General features: G+C 41.9%; 1 long non-coding RNA gene across 9 annotated transcripts in view; it reads right to left on the bottom strand.

Annotated features, from left to right (window-relative positions):
- LOC103350563 (uncharacterized) overlaps positions 1 to 22,143 on the bottom strand; it is a 150,617-nt gene extending 128,474 nt beyond the window's left edge. The window contains exons 1-6 of one of the 9 annotated variants that reach the window (XR_011387847.2): positions 21,837 to 22,092; positions 16,930 to 17,116; positions 15,959 to 16,006; positions 13,320 to 13,400; positions 12,779 to 12,829; positions 7,943 to 9,698 (exon numbers count right to left, since the gene is read on the bottom strand). This is a non-coding gene — a long non-coding RNA (uncharacterized LOC103350563). Of the gene's footprint in view, positions 1 to 7,942; positions 11,784 to 12,778; positions 12,830 to 13,319; positions 13,401 to 15,763; positions 16,736 to 16,929; positions 17,117 to 21,836 lie in introns of those variants that run through there. The other 8 variants (XR_011387849.2, XR_011387841.2, XR_016232408.1 and 5 more) reach the window with 8 other exon arrangements.
- Between the last annotated feature and the right edge of the window lie 386 nt (positions 22,144 to 22,529).

Here is a 22,529-nt window from a genome sequence, read left to right as displayed (position 1 = left end):
GCCACGGCTCACTAGGCTGATCCTCCACCTGCGGCGCTGGCACCCCGGGTTCTAGTCCTAGTCGGGGCACCAGATTCTGTCCCCGTTGCTTCTCTTCCAGTCCAGCTCTCTGCTGTGGCCTGGGAGTGCAGTGGAGGATGGCCCAAGTCCTTGGGCCCTGCACCTGCATGGGAGACCAGGAGAAGCACCAGGCTCCTGGCTTCGGATCAGCGCGGTGCATCGGCCGCAGGGGCCATTGTGGGGGTGAACCAATGGAAAAAGGAAGACCTTTCCCTCTGTCTCTCTCTCACTGTCCACTCTGCCTGTCAAATATATATATATAGTGTGAGAGAGTATCTCTCATAGTATTTTTTAACCTTAGACATCTCTTGGAATAACGTTTCCACCTCTCATAGATAACCAAATGTATTCCCATGTTTTTATTAGGAAGCATTTGTCTTATCTTGCTGCCCTCTCGGCTGTTTACTTGGTTGGAAAGCTTTCATGTTTTCTTGAATAATGTTATGTAGCCAGTGGATATTTTTATAATGAACAACCACACACGGGGCTTTTTTGCATAGAGATAATATTAGTCTCTTCACGAAAGCATCATTACACAAAAACAGGCCAGACCGAGACTCAGAAGAATATGCCTTGCTGGCATATGAAAGCGGTTCAGTACTTGCAATCTGATTTACAGTTTAAAGGAGGAGTTAACTGAAAAGCTGTGAGACAGACAAGGGCATTACGGAGACAGGTAGGATGAAATCAGAAGAGAAAATGCGCAAGACAGGGGGTAAGCATTTGGCCCTCAATAAGATACCTGTGTCCCATATGGGAGGCCTGGATTTGACACCCACCTCTGGCTCCTCACTCCAGCTTCGAGCTAATGTGGGGCTCCAGAGGCAGTGGTGAGGACTCAAGTAATTGTATTTCTGCTGCCCATGTGAGAGAGCTGTATTAAGTTCAGCTTTGGACCAGCCCTGGCTCTTTCTAGCATTTGGGGGGTTAAATGGATAGGAGCTTTGTTTCTTTGCTTCGCAAATAAATAAATGAAAATCTTAAAAAAAAAAAAAAAAGAAAAATGCACAGTTTAGGAGGTTGTCATATACATTTTTGGCTTGCTTAAGAGCCTGACAAATTAATTTGTTTTCAAGCACCTTGTCGTTTCATTTATTATTTTAAAACTGACATCTTTTACACCTTGCAAGTACAGATGTTCAGAAGGATATGGATTTTTCGTCTTTTTAATTTAACCAAGCTTCCCGTAACTGCAGGAGCTGGAAGCAATGATGGAGAGTCCAGCATAGCACACCACTGCAGCGTCTCTCACTGTGTCTTTCTGCCTTGGTATCTGCTCTCACCACCTCACTCCTGAGCCACTGAAGTAGTAGCTTTCTGTCCATGTGTCCTTAGTCCCAGTCTTCCTTCTGATTCATGTCAAACACCGTCAGGCAGAACTTTAGAAGACATTCATCCAGTCTCAACAACAACATGGATGTTCTCTGAGCCTCTTTCTATCTACAACCAGATTTCTAACTTCTGTTTTTAACCTCACTATGTGCTTAATATTTTTGGAAATTTCTCTCCAAAAGGCTTGCATAAAGTCCAGACATTCTACCATACCAATTAAAGCCTTCCATGATCTAGTGGCAAATCTACCAGCAGTCACTCTTCTCTTCAGCCATTATGAGTTACTCCATGTTTCTTGCTCATATCACTTCACTTTCATGTGCACCTGCTGTCCATTGATAGGGCACAAGGTTCCATGAGAGTGTGCTAAGACTTTCAAATAAATGAATGAATCACTTGCGCATCATCCATTCACTTATTTAGTTCCTCCTGAATCTCTGCTTACCTAAATTCTATGCTTACTTTAAGGCTCAGATCAAATACCACCACTTCCATAATACTTTTTCAGACTCTTTCATACAAAAGAACCATGTATTCTGATTTCCCCTAATATTGTATTTATGTCTACTTTGTCATGCTTATTTTCTTCTAGAAATTATTTTTTCTATTCCCTGTAAACTCTGAAATGAAGTCCATACGAAATTTATTTTTTAAGTTCCCTAGACCCTAAACATTTACTAAGTACTTAAGTACATCTGGATTTTGATGCAGTGTTAAACAGGAGATTATGAGCTTTCAGTAAGGGAGGAGGAACAGCAGGAACATACCCTGTTGTCCCAGAACCCAAACCAAAAAAGTGTTTCAAGATGTGAGTAATGGCCAATTACCTCTGAGACTTAAAAGTATGCAAGAGCTTGAGAATGAAGATTTGATTTTAGTAAGATGGACACCATCAGTGTCCTTGATGAGAGCAGTTTCACTGAAGGTTGGGAGAACAGAAAACAAAGACTTGCTCCATATATTTTTTAAGGGATGAATTTCCAGCATCTCTAGTTTGTCATCATCACTAAAATTCTTGTTCTCAAAAAGAATCATCTTTTGGTAGTGTGGCCAACCGATTCAAACTGAGTATCTCTGGTACTGCCAGCAGTATAAGCCAATTTCACGTTCAAGTCTTTGTCATTGTAAGAAAAATATTCCTTTTTTTCCTTCTTTCCTCCTTCCTTTCTTTTTCTTTCTTCTTTCTCTCTCTTTCTTTCTAGAAGATTTATTTATTTGAAAAGCAGAGTTACAAAAGGGTGGGGGGAGAGAGCCTACATACGCAGGTTCACTCCCCAAATGGCCACAATGACCAGGGCTCAGCCAAGCCAAAGCCAGGAGCCAGCAGCCTCTTCTGGACATGTGTTCAGGGGCCTAAGCACTTGGGTCATCTTCTGCTGCTTTCCCAGACACATTAGCAGGGAGCTGGATTAGAAGTGGAGCAGCTGGAACTGGAACAGCACCCATATGAGATACTGGCATTGCGGGCTGTGGCTTTACATGCCAGGCCACAATGCCAGCTGCTGGAACCATCCTTTGAACTAGCCCATCATTGCTGAGTTTCTTTGATACCCACAGAATGCAGCTTAATATTTTTTTTTTGTAAGTGGAAAGCAAAATAGCAAGGTTTATTAGGGTAGGAACATCCATAAGAATGGATGGACACCTCTCCAGACAGAACCTGAGAGAGTGCCCAGTCACTCAGACTGAGGGAGAGCGAGGTTACATGGTTGAGTGGAGAGAATACATCTGGGCAGGCCAGGCAGGCAGCTCAGCAGAGAGGCAGAGGGCTGAGTGTGCAGTCCGGTTGAGGTCAGGGGTTTTTAAGGGGATCGGCCTTGCCTTCCGGCCTCTTCTCCTGGAACAAAGGACTTTTTGGATGTAAATATGAAAAATTCCTTTCTGAGTCCCTCCCCTCCTCCCAATTATCAGACAGGGGAAGCCTGGCTGGCGTTGCCCCACCTTAGGGGAAGTATGGTTATCAGGTAGAAGGGGCAGGACGTTTGAAGTGCAGATACTGGGCTGCACCTGGAAGGTTATTGGGATGACTTTGAGATGCAGATGCTGGACCTAAATGTCAATTCCTTAGGCCTTTGTCACACACACATAAGCTCATTTCTGACTTCCTACCTAACATTCCCCCCTCAAGAGAGAAATACCCATAATTATTTTTGGGTTAAATGGATGGAGTTTTTTTCTGTAGCTACTTCAAAGGTGACTATGGGCGTCAAGATGGATATGGGTATTTCCTCTTGCAGTCTGTCCTATGGTGTGCGACAGTGGCCTTGGGAAGACTGCAGCCTAATATTCAAATAGTCATCATCCTATCTTATTTTCCTAATATCTAGCATTTATATAAGTTTTATATTTGGTAAAATGTAACTATTGGTGGTCTGAAAAGCTGATCAATAACTTGAGAGATTCGAGCCATTTTAAAGAACTCATGTACTACCATTTTCAGTATTCCTTTAGTCCAGGAGATTATTTTCCTATGTGAAGCATGGATAAGTATGGATTCCTTATCTTCTGATATCAGTTTAATTTATTTCTTATAAAGTAACCAGAGGACAAGCACATCTGAGATCTTTCATTGATTCTTTTTTTAAATTTTATGTCTCAATTATTAAAGTGTAAGGTGACTATTGCCATTTGGTTTCTTATTAGCAGAGAATGTTGAGAGATTTGAAAAATGGCATGTCAGTTTGCTTTTGAGCTGTGCTGTGAAGGCTAGGGTCTCTCTGGAAGGGAGTTTGAGATAACAATATGGACATGCTATCCAGAATTAATAAGTAATATTTGTATTTGGATTGGTTTATCAAATTGCTAAAGCCAAAGACCAGAGAGATTTTGATACCTCCTAAAAATTTTAAATTTGCTCCCATTAAAAATTACTATATGTGTAATAGACAATAAAATGTGTGATTACAACATGTGGAATAAATGACATTTGACTGTAGTGGTTTCATTATAAGCAAATGGCACAAGAAAAATCTAGTGTTTTAATTCTGAAAGAAAATTTCATGAATATTTAGAAAACTATTGTTTTCATTTCAAGTGCAAGTAATTTGTAAGTGAATAAAGCAGGGTTTTGTTTTTCAATAAAACCCTTGCTGAAGCCTTCTTTATTAATATATAGAGATGTTGAAATTGGCTGGATTGGTTATAATAACAGATCCTTTTACTATTTGAAAAAAAATTACATAATAGCACTTTGATTTCTTTTTTTTAATTTTTTTTTTATTTGAAAGAGTTACACAGAGAGAGAAGGTCTTCCAACCACTGGTTCACTCCCCAAATGGCTGCAATGGCTGGAGCTGTGCTGATCCGAAGCCAGGAGCCAGGAGTTTCATCTGGGTCTCCCATGTGGGTGCAGGGGCCCAAGACTTGGGCCATCTTCTACTGCTTTCTCAGGCCATAGCAGAGAGCTGTATCAGAACTAGAGTAGCTGGGACATGAACCAGTGCCCATATGGGATGCTGGCACTGCAGGCAGTGGCTTTACCCACTACACCACAGACCTGGCCCCAGCACAGTGATTTTTAAAGACAGGCTTTAAAAATGAGCACCTTCAAGATGTCTTTTCTCAGCCCATGAGAGCATTTCAGGCATGAAAAGCCAAGATATAGTGTCAAAAAATGCTCTGCATGAAGGATCTTTGTGAGTGAGATCCCAGTGGAAAGAAGAGGGCATCAAAGAAGGAGGTACTTTTCTCTGAAGGGAAGAGAGAACTTCCACTTTGCATAGAGCTCTAATTACCAACTCAAAAGGCTTTCATAGCCTTGGCAGCTCATGTCAAGACCCTCGGGTGGTCACTGACATCAAAAATAAGTGTTAATTGTTAAATCAACAACAGGAGTCACTGTGCACTTACTCCTCATGTAGGACCTCTGTCCTTAATGAGTTGTACTATGAGAAATAACTCTAAAACTTGCTCTCAATCTGTACTTTATACCTGGTATGTGTGTGTGTGGGTGGGTGCAAACTGTTGAAATCTTTACTTAGTATAGAGTTGGTCTTCTGTATATAAAGTTAATTAAAAATGAAACTTCAATGAAGAATGGGATGGGAGAGGGAAAAGAAGGTGGGATGGGAGTGAGGGTGGGAGGGCGGGAGTTGGGGGAAGAACCACTCTATTCCTAAAAGCTGTACATATGAAATTTTCATTCATTAAATAAAAGCCTTCTAAAAAAACCATGTCTTTTCTCATGAAGAGGCCCTTATATGACAGGTTCCTGAAAACTAGCAACTCTCATTCTATTTTCCCAAACAAGTGTGATTATAATAAAGTTTTCACTGAGGGATGAGCTACCTGTCTCAGGTGGAAGGATCTTGAGCAATTTAGGTAATTTCTTCCTTATGTAAGACAGAATATGCCCAGTTATTAAATCCACAAGAATATGTACACAGAACCTTCGTTAGAGACACTGTGAGTGCTTGCTTATCATCGAATATTCACCACAAGTCCATGGGGTGAATGCTACCAAGTTATTTCCTTTGAGTAAAAGCTACTCACCAAATAGGGAAATCACAGCTATCATGTTTACCAGTATAGGAGTATGCTGGAAAGGAACAAGGCCTCCAGTTCACACATCACGCTATTTCTTTGTGTAGATGACCTTGGGGAAAACTAGTTATGGAAAATATAGATAGTAATCAAGGTAGATAGGGATAGCAGAGTATTTTCTTCTTGCTGCTCACATTGGCTAAGACACTTAGGAAGATTTTCCCTGGGCACATGAATCAGTTTAATAATGATTGCTGCCAGTTGGTGGCTAGACATCAGACTGCCAGCCTACTCAACAGTGTTGCCATCTGCTATTTGGATTCACAGTGTGTTGCTGCTGTGCGCCATCTCATTAAGAACAGGACCCTTGTGAGCCATGCACAGTAGCTTATTCAAGTGAGCTGAAGCAAACTCCTCCCCAAGCCAAATTTGTGGAGGCTGCATGCATCTCATCTTATTTGGAAATTGCTCTATGCTGATCATGCAGTCTGATAGTTCATTGTCTCTGATCATTTATGTGTTAGTCTCTCAAGCAAGCTCCTTGTTTGAAAGTAGTACAAAATACAAATGTAATTATTTCAAAAACTTGTAAAAAATACTCATTCTAGGTTTTTTATTTTAATAAAGCCACATCTTGAAACGGTATTAGTCACTAGTTTGCCAAACACAAACATTTTAATAAATTAAGTGAATTATAATCCCCTGGACATTTTTGGGGGGTAAATCTTCCAGTTTCAAGGATTTTCTTGTTTTGTGGAATTGCTATGGCATAGCTTTTATTTCTTGGATATAAACTTTCAACTCTCTTCCTACAATACCTCCAATAACCACTGATCACTTTAGAGATTTAGATATTTTTACAGAGAACAGAAAATTTATTTGCAAATGTCAGATGAAGGTTCTTCAAAAAGCTCATGGAAAGATAGAATTAAAGTTTATTCAGGTGCGAAAACAACCACATTGAAAACCATGCATAAATTTTTCATAATATACTTTTCCATGAATTTTTTTGAAGATGTCTCATATATTATTTAGATCCTATCCATCCACCTCAACAGATAATGGGTTCTGGAATACTTTGAACATCAGACTGTTATGTTTCAAAATTGGGCTGATTTCAAATTCCAAAGAAATTCATGGATAAGGGTTCAAGTCTCAGGAATTTTTTCACCCATTTCCCACAGAGGAGTTTACCAAGTCCTCACAACTGTGCTTCCTGGCATCTAGAGTGTATGTTTCTTAAAACCTGTGTGTGTCAGGTACGCTATGAGGAAAGACTTTTGTGTGCAGTCAGAATCAAGGAGTTGAGTGTCTCAGACTGGGTTCTCCAGGATAGAGATTCTGAGACTGAGATTAAGTTGAAGTCACAACACATTTGTTAAGAAACACCTTTTGTATAAATACAAAAGAGGAGAAAAAGAATTAGGTAGATGAAGGGGCTGAGTTGTAATGCAGGTTCAACAGCAGCCCTGGCCATCACCACAGGGGGCTCTGGAGTTGGAATGGCCTTCAGGTGAGAAACAGAGCAACTTTGCATCTCTGCATTGATCAGTCCTTGGAAACCGGCCACCCCAGGAAGGAGTCTGACCTTAGGTGCAGTGGTTCTGTGCAGCTGGGACAATTCCCAAAGAAAGCGGACAGCTGCAGGCTGCCTGCAGACAACACACCCAGTGAACGGGGAGCAAGTCCCTCTTTGAGCAGGATCTGGGCTGTACATCATGTTACCACATGGGACAGATAGAAGCATCTCTTTTGGAGAGTTGCATTAAACATTCATAAACAAATATTCACGTTTGAGAATCTGGCACTGAAGAAGCATTCTAATTTTGTTTCTCTCCTAACATCAATTCCTATCCTAAGAAAACAGTACTCAACAGAACATAATTTGACAAATATCTCCCTAATTGTGTGGTGCCTTGCAGGCTGTGTTAAGAGAACTCCATACAGCTGCTTTGCTCGAGGCTAATCTACCCTTCAACAGCAGTCTTTCAGTCCTGCCTGGTAACTTTGGCATTGCTTTATTCATTACAGGCCTGCCAGTCACATACTCAGGTGGGTGCAAAATGGCTTTAGCTTTTTTAAAAAATTTATTTATTCAAAAGTCAGAGTTACAGAGAGAGAGGAGAGACGGGGGGGGGGGGCGGTGGAGACAAGTCTTCCATTCGCTGGTTCACTCCCCAAATGGCTGCAGTGGCCGGAGCTGTGCTGATCCAAAGCCAGGAGCCAGGAGCTTCTTCCAGGTCTCCCACATGGGTACAGGGGCCCAAGGACTTGGGCCATCTTCCACTGCTTTCCCAGGCCATAGCAGAGAGCTGGATGAGAAGCGGAGCAGCTGGGACTAGGACTGGCGCCCATATGGGATGCTGGTGCTTTAGGCCAGGGCTTTAACCTGCTGTACCACAATGCTGGCCCCATGACATCCGAATCTTAAGGGATGTCAATCGAGAACTGGCATCAACACCGTCCTTTGTGCTCGCCACTGATATCACTCTCCATGTGGACATCTGATGAAATCCAGGACCTCTTCAAAGAGTCTACCCGGTACCTCTGCCAAGAGATCCTCAGGTCTGTCAGCTGTTGGCCTCATTTCTCCAAGTTCTCAACTAAACTAAGAACTACATTCTATGCATCTCTTGGTCTGTTGCTATGGAATCATTCTGAGAGAAGCGTGGTGGGGGCAAGAGGCACGAAGTCACCACATAGACACCGGGAGTCGGATGAAAGCGGGCCAGAGACAAGCAGCCTGCAGACTCATTTATTTCAGTTGGTTCAGCAGCTTATATAGCCGAGGCAGCCAATCCAGTCAAGGGGTGGTTTATGCCCTAACCAATCACTGCCTGTTGCCAGGCAGGCTCCTTTGCCAGGTGGATTCCGAAGCCATTCTTGAGTAACTGATGTTCGCTTGCCAGCGGCCACCTTGGCATGGCCTTCTCATTCCACCACACTGGTCCCCAAATTATTATGAATTAGTGTAGGATTCATCTGCCCAGGCACTAAATGCAGGTGTTTTTACTCCAATATTTAGTGCCATACTGCCAAAGCCAACTCTATAGAACTTTCTCAGGGTCTTAGATCAGGCACAAGCCTCTCAATTCTTAGACTAGGTACATTTTTCATTTTCTGTTCTGGAAGTTCTCTCATGCTCTTAGAATATTGAGCCCTTTTCAGAAGCCCTTGCAAGTCATTAACTTTCCAGTGTTCTCTCTGAGTATGATTTATAATTTTCTGACTTAATACTAAGATTGTTTGTCTTCCTCTAATTAAGTTTGCAGGAAGTAGAACATGGAGAAAACTGGCTAACCATGGATTATTCCAACTCTAAATTGGACACCATGATTTTGGTCCTTGAAAACTTAAAAACCAGTAGCTGATTTTCTTCTTTCTTTCTTCTTTTTTTTTTTTTTTTTAAGATTTACTTATTTATTTGAAAGTCAGAGTTACACAGAGAGAGGAGAGGCAGAGAGAGAGAGAGGTCTTCCATCCGATGGTTCACCCCCCTATTAATCACAATGGCTGGAGCTGAGCTGATCCGAAGCCAGAGGCCAGGAGCTTCTTCCGGGTCTCCACATGGGTACAGGGGCCCAAAGACAGGCCGTAGCAGAGAGATGGATTGGAAGTGGAGCAGCCGGGTCTCAAACTGGGGCCCATATGCAATGTCAGTGCTTCAGTCCAGGATGCTAACCTACTGCGCCACAGTTCCTGCCTGCTTATTTTCTTTTGCCTGTTTCTTTTGGTGAATCTTCTGTGGCCTTTCTCAAGGCATTAAGATTATAGTCCGTTTTGAATCGGAAGATAAACATGGGTGGATGCTAAGCTCATCTTATCTGAGTCAGGGCAGTGAAGGAAGGGGACAAGACAAAGAGAACAGGAATAAATATTGCAAAGGAAATAATAAAATAGTTCTTAGAGTAAGGAATAAAGAGTTTGCTTCTAGAGGCAGAAAGTTAGATTTAACACTCTACTCTATCCTATTAGTCTATTAGTTCCTCATTGGACAAATATGATTACTGTCTCAATTTCTGTAGCTTAATGGGGGATCTTGATACCTGGGATTTTCATCGTATCTTGTTTTTCTTCAAGACTGTCTTGGTTATTCTAGTTCATTTCTTTTTCTTTATATTTATAGGCCCTTTAGATTTACATATATATTTTGGATTTAATATATTAATTTCCTCAAAAAATAACTGGGAATTTTTTGATTGGTATGATACTGACTCTACACACAACATTGGATCAAACAAAAATTATGATGTTTAAAATATTCAGCCTTTCACTAATTAACATTGTTTATATCTTCATTTATTTGAACTTTCTTCAATTTCTGTTAGTATTTTCCAGTTTCCAGTGTAAAAAATTACAAATTTTACAACTGATTTATTCCTGGTATTTGCTGATTTTTAACTATTGTCAATTTTAAATATTTTAATTAGTTTAATAGATCTGAGGATGTATAATCATTTGGTATTCTGATCTTTTAAGTTCACGGTCATTTTAATAGTTTATTATTTACTTGAGATGTTTTCCATATACACAATCAAGTACTCTGTGATGTTACTTCTTTTCCAATAGTTATCCCTGCTCTCTCTTCCTCCTCCCTCTCCTCTGTCTGCCATGTAAGATACCAAGTACAATGTTGAAAACTTGTGATGAGAATGAACATCCTACCTTAATGCCAGTATTGAGTGGAAAGATGACTGGATTTTTAAATTTAATTATTTATTTGAAAGGCAGAGTACAGAGAGAGAGAGAGAGAGATAGGATCTTCCATCCAGAGGTTCACTCCCCAAATGGCCGCAGGGCCAGAGCTGGGCTGGTCTGATGCCAGGACCCAGGTGCTTCTTCCAGTTCTCCCACATGCTACTTTTCAAGGTGCATCAGCAGAGAGCTGAATCTGAAGTGGAGTAGCTGGGACTCGAACCAGTTTCCATATGGAATGCTGGCACTGCAGCCTGCTGCTTTACCTATTACAGTTAAGTATATTTGTCTTACAATTAAGTATTATGTTAGCTGTAGATTTTTAGTAGATATCAGTTTAGAAAAGTTCAATTCCTAGTTTCCTGATAATTTATAATTGTTAACGAGTGTTAATTTGTTCAACTGCTTGTTCTCAACATTGAGATTATTACATGGATTTTTTTTTCTGACACATGATGAATTATACTAAGTAATTTTCAAATGATAAACCTAGCTTCATAGTGTACTAGTCTTTTATAGTTTGTAGATTCTACTTTGAAATACTTTGGTTAGTATCTTAGCACCTATGTATTTGAGTTTCTGGCTTCTGAACAGAAGAGAATCAAACAACTAGTCTCCAATTAATTTCTCTCTTGGAGACATCTTGGCGAATGTTTCCACAAAAGAAAGAATGAGGTTAATTCAGGTGAATCATATATATAAATGGATAACAGACTTCATGTACATAAAGGAGTATTAGTTCCTAGGAGGTAGGTCCTTATCTAAAAAGTGCTTTTGGCAAGACATCTCTAATTTAGGATTGATTTTGGTAAGCAAAACCAGAATCTATGAGCTGTGGAGCACAGTGCTCAGGGCAATGTCATGCAAGGTGTTAAGTACCTGGGCATAAAATGGAGAAAAGCCATAACTTAAAATGCTCCATGTTGCGGGAGGTGAGCTCACCTAAAGAATTTATCTTTCTAGCCTGGCCAAATAGCTCGTCTAATGCAAGAAGGCAGGACCTTGGAAACCACATTGTTCTGGGCTTCAATTGCTTTGTCTGTTCTTCCGGATTGCTTGTGTATTTGAGATTAGTAAAACTTTACAAATGATTATAATCTTTTATTCCTGTGAGTCTCTGAGTCTGATTTGACAATCTTTTATATTGTCTCCAACATTTTTAGTGTCAAAGTTATCTCTGCCACCTGAAGAAATTATGAAGCATTTTTATTTTCCTACGAGAAAAAAATGTGTAAATTTAGTATTTTTTTCTTCTTAAATGTTTGGAAGAATTTCCCAAAGAACTTATATGGGCCTGAAGGGAGCACTTTAGGGAAAGCTATTCACTTTTCCTGGGGTACAAGATTCTACCAAGGGCCCTCTTCAACAGGGCAACAGGTACTCTGCCAGGAAGCCAACAGAAGTTTAAACCCAGCATAACTTTCACAAAAAAGTGGGAGTTTGATAAGGGAAACAAAAGATTATGCACTGTGGCGCAGCGGGTTAATCCCCTGGCCTGAAGCGCTGGCATCCCATATGCATGCTGGTTTGAGACCCAGCTGCTCCACTTCTGATCCAGCTCTCTGCTATGGCCTGGGAAAGGAGTAGGAGGTGGCTCAAGTCCTTGGGCCCCTGCAAGACCCGGAAGAAGCTCCTGGCTCCTGGCTTCTGATTGGTGCAGCTTCGACCGGCTGTTGCAGCTAATTGGGGAGTGAACCATCAGATGGAAGACCTCTCTCTCTCTCTCTCTCTCTCTGCCTTTCCTCTCTCTGTGTAACTCTGACTTTCAGATGAATAAATAAATCTTTAAAGGGAAAAAAAAAAGGATTATGCACTGAAGGAGCTCTAAGAGTGAGCATGCTTTGGTAGGGGCTGGAATATAAGACTAGAAATTGATTTATTTATTTAGGGATGTTTAGCAGCACTCAGTATTTTTTCTTCTGCTGTGGACTGACTATCCCCCAAAATTCATGCCTTGAAACTTAGCCACCAATGTGATAAAATATAAGAAGTATGGCTGTTAAAATGTGATTTAATCAATAAGGTGTCTCTCTCCAACCCTCCAACCCCCACCTTCTAGAATTGGATGATCAACCTTAGAAAAGGGCTGAGAGAACCAGCTGGCCTCCTTGGCCTCTCTGTCCCTTCCACTATGTGAAACCACAGCATTCATCCCCTCTGGAGATTACAGCAACAAGGTGTCACTGGGAAGCAGTGACCAAGCTCTCACCAGACACTGAACTTGCTGGTGCCTTGATCTTGGACTTTCTGGACTCCAGACCTTGTGAGAAAACGAAATTGTTCTTTATGAATTACCCAGTCGTAGGTATTTTGTTACAGCTGCACAGATGACATTATCATCCTGGCATGCACCCCAGGAAGCAGAGAAAGCCCAAAGCCTGGAGACAGGATGATCAACGTGGAGCAAAGTGGGAATGCCAAAGTTGTCTTGGTGAAAAGCAGAAGGAACAGGGACTGAGCAAGATGGTCATGCGGCAACAGATATTTTATGAGGCTAGAAAACCCATATGGTTTTATTCCAAGCAAGGTGCAAAAGCTACACAATTAACTAATGCCACCAAAAGTGTGCTGAGAGGACACCAGTACCACTTACAATGGTGGCTGCATTTTTAGAACAAGGCTGAGGGTAAGTGAAGCAGGTATAGAGCTGGGCTTGTTAACAGCACCAGGGGTGATGGATTCTTAAGTAGGAGAGAGCACTGAAGGGCTGGTGCTTAACTACTCAAAGCCCAGAGGCTGTAATTACTTACCATTTGGTGAAACTAGAGGAGGAGCTAAGGGTACTTGACTCACAGGTTGTTTGGGAAACTGATTAAATGAAGAGAATACCCCTACAGACAAAATGGATGGGCAAGGAACAAGAATTCTCCTTAACTTCTATAATTAAGCAAGCCTTGAATGGAACAGAAAAAGGTTGAGGGTGCAAGCCCAATAAAGTATCACAATCCCTTATTAATTTCCCAGACCTGAAGCAGTTTTCAGATAAAGAATCCACAGGTGAGTGTTGGCAGGGTCCCCAGAAAGGACACTGTTGGACAATGGTGTGAGTATTTAATGCGATGAGTTCTTAAGTTCTTCTCCAAATGGATTTATGGCTACTTAACCAAGTGAGTATACACTGGTACAGGAAACCATCCAGAAATTTCTAGGATTATTTGGCACAGGATCCAAGCTGACAGAGGCACCTAGTCATCTTCCTAGCAGACAGGTCTGAACAGAGCCATGCAGCACGAAGGGGAGGACTGAGCTAGCCTTGCGGCGCCGGCACACCGGGTTCTAGTCCCGGTCGGGGCACCGGATTCTGTCCCAGTTGCCCCTCTTCCAGGCCAGCTCTCTGCTGTGGCCCGGGAGTGCAGTGGAGGATGGCCCAGGTGCTTGGGCCCTGCACCCCATGGGAGACCAGGATAAGTACCTGGCTCCTGCCATCGGATCAGCGCGGTGCGCCGGCCGCGGCGGCCATTGGAGGGAGAACCAACGGCAAAGGAAGACCTTTCTCTCTCTCTCTCTCTCTCACTGTCCACTCTGCCTGTCAAAAAAAAAAGGAAAAAAAAAAAGAAAATGCACCACTTGGATCCTGTGCTGAGAGGAGCTCAACCGGGGGTCCTAGCTACTGCTCTGACTCTGTTCATACTTCCATGCCAAGGCTGCATTTCCTATGGGTGGTTCCTATCAGAACAACAATGGAAAGTAGCTGCTATACTCATGCCAGCAACTTTGGCTTGACAGTTCATCAGTTGACCTTAAACTTTATTAAACTATGCTATAGGCTAAGTCTTTTGGTACTTAACCTTTCTTACTACTTTATTAGTCACGGTTCTCAAGAGACACAGACCCAACAGTATCATCCAGCAATATACCACCTATCCCATTTATTATAAGGAATTGGCTCACACCATTATGGAGGCTGAGAAGACCCATGAGCTGCTGTTTAAAGTCCTGACAGCTGGGAGCACTGACAGTGTCAGTCCGAGTCTTGGAACACAACAATTCTGTAGTGAGAATTAAGCCTTCTGCCAACTTTTTGTTTTATTTGGGACCTCAACATATCAGATGATGTCCACTCATGCTGGGACTCTCAATCTACTTTACTCAGTCCATCAATTCAAATCCTAATCTCACCAGAAAACACCCTGAAACAGCCAGAAATAATGTTTGGACAAATATAAGTTGACATAAATAAGAGTTAAACATCACACCCTCACCGGGTTCAGGCATGTTATGGAGTCTGAGTATTCTATCTCATGTTGCTTACTCTGCCTTTCAGCATTCAGAAGCATTTCGCCAAAAATCTGTTAAAAATAATCCCATCTTTGCACATGCTTCTCAGAAGTTGCAAAATAACAAATTTGGGCATTGTCCTGGCAGGTAGTTAGTTGTGGATCAGCTTTGTTTTACTTTGACCGATTTTAGGCTTGTTTTGAGAGGAGTGAAGTAAGAGGGGACAAGTGGTGTAATTTTAATCAGGCTAGTCTGGTCCTACCTATGTAACATTTCTGAGATCTTTCACGCATACATGGAGTTCTCAGTAATGAAATGTTTTCCAGTGTCATGTTAGTTTTGAGAATTGTTAAGGTTAGTGTTCAACAATGGGATCTCTGTGGATTTCTGCAGTTTTTTCTTTGCAGCCTTTCCTCCTCACTGATCTTTGTTTTGGCTCTTGAGAGATTACATGAGTTTTGAGATGTGTATATATGAGGGTATTTCAAAAATTTTGTGGAAAAGGGAATTAAAAGAGAAGTTTATTTTGGTGCAAACAAATTTTAAGATCCATGCATATGAGGGGTCTTCAAGAAGTTCAAGTTCATGGAAAACTTATATTACAAAGAAATCATGCATGGTTTTTAATTCCATTTTCCCATGAACTTGTTGAGGTACCCTCAGCACATGGCAGAAGCTAACACATATTGAGTTGAAGAACAAAGCCTTCATCTTATTGATGGCAAGCAGAGGAAGATGGTGACCAACTATTTCTAGAAGATGGGGCCTCAAAGAGGAATCACTCAGTTTCCCTTGTATTCCAACCAATATCAATGCTAACCCTTCACATGATGGAAATTATCATAATTCTTTTTATCCCATGCTTCTTCTAGTTTTTCCTTCATTACTTGGAAGCTTTCTATTACTAGTGCTATTTGACAGAAGAAAACAGCATCTTAGGAAAAGTTAAGGACATTGATTTATAAAGCTCACAAAGACACAAGAAATGATTAAATTTTATTTTTTAACTTTTCTCCAAATAACTCATGATTGTTTCTGAAATTATGTAAGATAAGAAGATACACAATCCTTTCCCAGTGGTCACATTTTTCAAGTAAAATGTTAAACAACATTCAAGTTTCACTGTCACTTCCTCTTATAAACATGACTCAAAACTGTTAGAAACACGTACCTTCCAAAACATTTAACCTTCTTATTTAACTCTTCTGCTGGCCTTGTACTGGATGCCGAAAACCGGAGCATAGAAATAAGGGAAGAAACAGATTTAGACAAGCCTAACAGTGTATTCTGCAGGCTTATCAGATGCCTCTTGTGTGCTTTCTCATTTCAACCCGATTCCAGCCACAGCTCTCAAGAAAAATTCTAGGAAGCTTTTACCCTGCTCTGGGCTGACAGTGCCTCACTTCAAGCATGCACCAAGAATCCAGTTTCCTGTCCCATGCCTTCTCTGGTGAAGCAGTGTGTGACACCGTGGTTCCAGCTGTGCTCTCCTGTCTCTGCAGCCCAGAGGAATGTGGGCCTCACGCCCCCTGGGAGCAACTTTCAGTACATATGAAATGATGCTGATAGATAAAAGCTTCTCCCCGTGACCCCTTAGCCAGGCAGTTCTGAGCAATGCTTAATAAGAATTATGAGAAGGTTCTACATTAAGTTAGCCTTAACACTGGTGGACCACTTGTTAACACTACCTTATTTTGCCTGGGTTTTCTTTCTTTTTTTTTTTTTTCCTTTTTATTTGAGAGGTAGAGTTACAGACAAAGGGAGAGACAGAGACAGAGGTCTTCCATCCTCTGGTTCACTTTCTAAATGGCCACAATGGCTGGAGTTGTGCAGATCTGAATGGACAGAGCTGTGCAGATCTGAAGCCAGGAGCCAGGGGCGGCTGCAGGGTGCAGGGGCCCAAGTGCTTGGGCCATCTTCTACTGCTTTCCCAGGCCATAGCAGAGAGCTGCATCAGAAGAGGAGCAGCCAGGATTGGAACCAGTGCCCATATGGGATGTCGGCATCACAGGTGGAGGTGGAGACTTAGTCCACTACACCACAGCGCTGGCCCCAGCCTGGGTTTTCTTTTGCTTTCTTTCCTGTTCACTCCCCCATCATCCCTGCTCCCTGGGGTCAGATTACCGAATAGAAAGCATTTACCTTGTTTCAGCCTCTGCTTTCAAGAATAACCTAGATTAAAACAATGGCTAAATAGGTTGTTGTTAGACGACACAAGGCAGGAACGTAATTTTTCCTTGCAGTGCAGATGTTACAAAGGAACACTCAGTTGGCAGCTCCTTCAGGTTTTCATCTTTGTTTTTGAAAGCTCCATCCTGAATCTGACCACCTAGAGAAAAAAATAATATAAGCAAAAGCAGTTGGTACAGTTAGCACACAACTGAACAGGCATCTTTGCTTGCCACGATGGAGCTAGGGCCTGTTTCTCTGTGCGGTGGTCCTTAGCAGTTTGATGAGATTCCCACTACAAATGGAAGAGCCCTCAGTCTGCCTAATCAGGGGAAGGTTTTTGTTGCTTTGGAAACAGGCATATCACTCTGTAAAAAGCTGGATCTTTTCCTGCTGTAATTCTTTCTGCTAAGAAACTCAAACATAACTTAGCAATGCATAAATTACTGGAATACAATCAGGGCTTTCTTAATTCATGAAAAAATGAAAGAATGTCCTGAAATATAAAGGGAGTTATTAAGAATCAATTGAAGTTGCACAGATGCTGGCCCTGAGTAAAAAACATCAACAACTGTAATTTTTCAACTCATCTGAGGTTCTGAAGACATTACAGAGAAAAAACTCATTAGAATTCCTCTCTCATGGAATCTGTAATCTAGTAGAACCCTAGGTGAGACAATAAAACAATAATGAAAATACATTATATTTAAAATAAGGGCTATGGATAAAAATCAACCAGGGATGGTTAAGGGCCCAACTGCATTCTCCCCTACAAAATCCATACAGTGCAGTCCTAATCCCACAGGATTTCATAAGGTAACTGTATTTGGAGAAAAGAGACTTTTAAGGAGGAAAGCTAAGGCCCTTAGTGTGGGCCTCAATCCAATGTAACTAATGTCCTTGTAAGTGGAATTCTGGACACACAAACAGGCACTAGGGACTCGTACGGAGGAAAAATCCCAGGAAGGCAGCCAAGTGCAAGTCAAGGAGAGAGGTCTCAGGAGAAATCAAACCTGTTGACATCTTGGTCTTGAACTTCTAAAAGCCTCCAGAACTGAGAAAGCTAATTTCTGTTGCTTAAGACACCCAGTCTATGGCATTTTGCTGTGGTAGCCCTAGCAAAGGAGCTCAGATGGGGCGAGAATGTACAAGTTTCTGGTGTTTTTCTTTAATCTACAAGCCTTCACTGAGAAAACTTACATCTCATGTGGAAATTCCCGGGAGGAGCATTCTGGAGGACAGAAGAGCAATCCCCAGTGCCCTGAGAAGGGGGCCAGTGGTTTGAGACTCAGGAGCCTCATCCCAGAAGATGAGGCTGGAAGGGGCATGGAAGGAGGACGCCATGGTGGGTACTGTGAGAGAGGGGCTCTCAGGGCAAGTGTGGTCGTTTCCTGCATGGTGGGAGGCTCTGAAAAACTGCACCATTTTACCATGATGGGGATGGTGCTACTGGCTTTTAGTGGGTAGGCAACATTTAATTGTAAAGTATAGCTAGGGGCCGGCGCCGTGGCGCACTAGGTTAATCCTCAGCCTGCAGCGCCAGCATTCCATATAGGCACCCAGTTCTAGTCCCGGTTGCTCCTCTTCCAGTCTAGCTCTCTGCTATGGCCCGGGAGGGCAGTGGAAGGTCCAAGTGCTTGGGCCCTGCACCCACATGGGAGACCAGGAAGAATCACCTGGCTCCTGGCTTCGGATCGGCGCAGCTCTGGCCGTTGCAGCCATTTGGGGAGTGAACCAACGGAAGGAAGACCTTTCTCTCTGTCTCTCTCCCTCAGTGTCTGTAACTCTACCTGTCAAATAAATAAATTAAAAAAAAATAAAAAGGTATAGCTATGCTCAGGACAGTCCCATCTAACAAGATATTTTTCCACATTTTATGTGACTTTAAAAATGTCTGTGGATCACTCATATAGAACTTCATTTATGTTAACTTCTAAATTCCATTAATGGCAATCTGATACTGGGATCAACTTCTCACTGAAAACAAGTAAACGTTCTAGATAAAATATATTTGATCAAACTTGGCAAGGTTTTGTAAATATTTTTCTGCCTCATATTCTCTCTTTACATTCTGGGAGCCCAGTTTTGTGTATATTAGACTTACTGACACTATCTCACAAATCACTAATGCTCTGTTGAGTTAAACTTATTGCTTCTCCGCATACATTAAATCTGGATGATTTCTAATGATTTTTCTTCAAGTTTAATGATTCTTTCTACCATGTGTCAAATCTATTAATAATCCTATCAAATAATTTCAATTATGTATTTCAGCTGTAGGATTTCCATTTTAACCTTTTTATATTATTTGTTTTGTGTTTCTATTGAAATTCCCTATGTCTTTACTTATTATATCCACCCTTAATAAGATTCTTTAGCACATTTGGCAGTTATTTTACACTCCTTGTCTACTAATTCTAATATCTATAGATCTGTTTCTGTGGATTTATGATAAAAGTGATTTTGTAGAACAATAACAAAAGGTTAATTTTTTTTCTCAAGAATGACACTGGTCAAGGGGATGCAATATGTGAAAAAAAAATCAGTCCTTAATTAAATCACACTCCAAAATCAATTGTACATATTATTTGATGTAAGTGTTCAAAGAAAAGACAAGTTCCCAGATGGTAACACAGGAGAAAGTCATTGTGACGTTAGAGTAAGCAATAATTTCTTACAGATCAGCAAAGGCAGTAATCATGGAAAAAGAATGGGGGTGGGGGGCGGGTGGTGGTTGTAAAAGGCCCTTTATAAAGCCTTTTAAAAACAAATTTATAAAAGGAAAAAACAACAGAAAAAGAATAATGTGTTTCAAAATGTCCCTAAAAGAGGAAAAAAAAAAAAGGAACAATGCCAACATGCTCAACAGTAAAGGGTTCTTTTTCTTATTTTTTAATACAAAATACAAGCAAAGAATATACATGTTTAGAACTCAGGAGCAGACACGCAGTCATGGAGGAAGATCTGTAAATTTAACTTCAATAAAAACTAAAATTTACTTTTATCAAAATCTGATTACGAGATAGTTAAATGTGAACCGTCTATTAGAAAAGGTGTTTGTATGCAGCGTTCAGAAAGAACAGAAAAAGATAAATAATCCAATAGAAAAATGGGTGAATATCTAAAAAGCTGTATTAAATGAGATATCCAATTAGCCAATAATAATAAGAAAAACACTCCTTATCATTAGACATCATCATAGAACTGGAAATCAAGGCCACACAATCCCCAGTGTTGGTGAGGATGTGGGGCACTGAGTACACAACACCGCTGAGAGCAAATATGTAAAACTTTTGGCAATCTAACTACTGACGATCACAGACATACTTATGTCCAAGCTACCCAATTTTATGGATTTATCCCAACAGAGTCTGCTTCTATGTGAGCAGGCAGACAGACTAATGTTCACACATCCATTATTTTAATAGCCCTGAACCTGGAGATAATCTGAATGTTCATTGTCAGTTTATGGGAACAATCACAAGATCTCATCCAGGATTCAATTTTTGTGAAATGTCCAGGGCAGGCAAAACTGCAGAGACAGAAAGATTAGTGAATGGTTGATGCTGGAAAGGATAGGGACAGGGCTTGGAGGTTAGTACCTAAAAGGTCTAGAGTTGCTTTTCAGGTGAAGAGAATGTTCTAAAACGCATTTAGGGATAGTCGCCCATATCTGTATATATACTCCAAAACACATACGCTAATCTGCACACTTATAATTGAAAAATTGGAGATGTAAATTATATCTAAAGCCATTATTAAGAAAAATAATAGTATAAAGGAAAAACAGGGTATTTCCATACAATTAAGTGCCATACAACATAAAAGAGAAGAAAATAAGAAAAGACTTGGTACATGCAACAATATCGAGGAACTCAAATATAATATGGAGTGAACAAAACCAACTACTATTAAATACTCACTGAATAATTAACGTGTCATTCAAGAACAGACAAAACTAAACTATATATCTGAGGATAAGGCAGTGGTTACATTTGGAGAGAGATTGCTCCCAATTCAGCAGGTGAATGAAGGAAGCTAGGAATAGTTTTATTTCTTGATATGGGTAGTGGGTGCCAAGGGTGTGTTTCTGTTTGAAAGTGATAATTTGTACAGTTTTCTATACACAACACAAAACAAAAATTTAAGGCATTTAAAAAAAATCCAGTTGTTCAATACATTGCCTTATCAGTATGCATTGAAAAAAGGCCACCAAAATAACACATAAATATTTTAAACAGTTATTTTATGTGGCTTGAGATCATGGAGAATTTGGAGTTTCCTACTTTTTAGTATTTTCTAAGTTACCACAGTGAACACACATTCCATTTATAAGTTTAAAAAAGCTATTAAAATACAAACATCTGAGAAATATCGTGAATTTCCTTTTACACGAATCCATTTAGTCTGTGGAGACTCGGGCTGTTGCTTCCAGAGGGAAGCGAATGCCATTTTAGCAGCTGGTCCCGGCGGTTTGCTGACTGCTAAGCACTCACCACCAGCCCTGGCCACCGCCCCGGGAGGGAGAGCAAAGGAACAGGTGCAGGTGGGGACCCAAGAGACCGTGAACTAAGCCCGGGCAGCTGACACCCAAGTTAGCGGTAGGTCGCGGTCTTCACCGAACCCTGGTCCCTGCTGCAGACCTATTGCGGGACCTGGAAGGAGTGCTGGCTCCACTGCACGACGAGACTCCGATCCCTGTAACCTCCCCGTTTTCCTAAGAGTGCTTTGTACATTGATATGAGTTTGTGAAACCAAAGACGCATATGCGACTGAGGGTTCTGACCTGCAAACCCTAAAACTGTTTGCTACCTGGCAGAAACAGCCAACCCCTTAAGTGGAGATTCCACACAGGAAAAGCTGAAACTTAAAATTTTTACCTGGGTATGCCCTCGCTGCAGGCTCCGGCCAGGCTCCTCAGGCGCGGGAAGTCGCGATCCACTCAACAAAGTGTAAAAATTCACCTCTGAAGCCCGCAGCCGGGAAGCAGGGCTCCAAAGGCGCTGAAGATACCCACGGCAGCCCTCCGCGGATCGCAAAGGAGTAGCGGTCCCGTCTTCCAAGCCAGAAAGCCGCGCTGTCACTCCGGGAGCAGCCATCGGAGCCCTCAAGCCGCACCGCTACCAAGCGGTCCCCGGGGCGGGCTCGAGTTCTGGCGGAGCGCCGCGTGGGCGCGGCCGGCCTCCACGGCGCCTGCGCCGCGCCGCGCCCCGGCTCCGCCCCCCGCGCAGGCCCGGGGGTCTCCTCCCGGCCGCCGGGAGAGCGCGTTCCGGGCTCCGGGCTTCCCTGGAGAGGAGGCAGCCAGGCCGGAGCACACGCGGAGTGCTTTGAGAGTTGGTTATAAACATCGTAAACCCTAACCTTTAAGTCTTGCCGACGTACGTGCCAAAGCCCATTTCTTATGATTTAGCTTAGTGTCTCGGTGTATTTAGTGTGTCCCTGAGAAGAAGGGATTTTCCTACCACGGCGCTACGGGCATGTAGGGAAAAAGGATCCTCTGTGTGTGTGTGTGTGTGTGTGTGTGTGTGCGCGCGCGCGGGCGCTAGTTGGGGCGTATCTGGGCTACACAGTAA

This window comes from Oryctolagus cuniculus, chromosome 4 (genome assembly GCF_051225735.1).
Source record: "Oryctolagus cuniculus isolate XC-2025 breed Fujian yellow rabbit chromosome 4, ASM5122573v1, whole genome shotgun sequence".
Classification (NCBI taxonomy): domain Eukaryota; kingdom Metazoa; phylum Chordata; class Mammalia; order Lagomorpha; family Leporidae; genus Oryctolagus; species Oryctolagus cuniculus.
This window is presented reverse-complemented; position numbering and strand designations above follow the sequence as displayed.